This window comes from Acomys russatus, chromosome 20 (assembly GCF_903995435.1).
Source record: "Acomys russatus chromosome 20, mAcoRus1.1, whole genome shotgun sequence".
Lineage (NCBI taxonomy): Eukaryota > Metazoa > Chordata > Mammalia > Rodentia > Muridae > Acomys > Acomys russatus.
This window is the reverse complement of record NC_067156.1, coordinates 66077722-66078513: the sequence shown is the minus strand read 5'-3', so window position 1 is coordinate 66078513 and position 792 is coordinate 66077722.

Below are 792 nucleotides of genomic sequence, written 5' to 3'. Positions count from 1 at the left end.
GCCATCCTTCTCTTTCCTGGTACTTTGGTCTGCTCCCTGAAGTGGCACACAGCTTTGAATGTCCACACTCTCACATGCACTGTTATTTATTAAGACATGCTATCCTCCTCCAGCTGGAGGAAATGTGACCCATCATCCAGGATCTGACTCCAAGTGGCCCCCAGAAGCCCATAGAACAATGAGTGACTCCGTTTTCTGTTATTTAAGAATGTGCTTACTTTTCAATTGCTGTGAAGAGATACCATCACCAAAGCAACGTATAAAAGAAAGAATTTAACTGGAGCTCACAGTTCCAGAAGGTAGTGAGGTCCATGACCATCATTACGGGTGGCATGGCGGCCCAGGCAGACACTGAGCTGGAGCAGTAGCTCAGAGCTAAGATGTTGAGACAACAGCCATGAGGCAAAGAAAGAAGGCTACCTGGGAATGGCATGGCTTCTTAGAACCTCCAAGCCCATACCCAGTGGCGCCTCTTCTAACAAGGACACACCTCCCAATCCTTCCCAAACAGTACCGCCACCTTCAGACCAAGCATTCAAATGTACGATATGAGCCTATGGGGACTGTCCTCATTCAGAGCAGCACACATGCCGTATTCTCCAGATCACAGACTAGCTAGCATGATCCTTGGGAGGCAGAGGACTTGATGGATGAGTAAACCTCAAATAATTTTACCCACACAAGGAATGCCCTTGGAGGCTTACGGAGTACCCACGAAGAACCTAACTTTCCACGAGCAGTTGACGAGTGGCGTCCCATGCCTGGTATCTCCAGTCAGCCCTAGCTAGGACT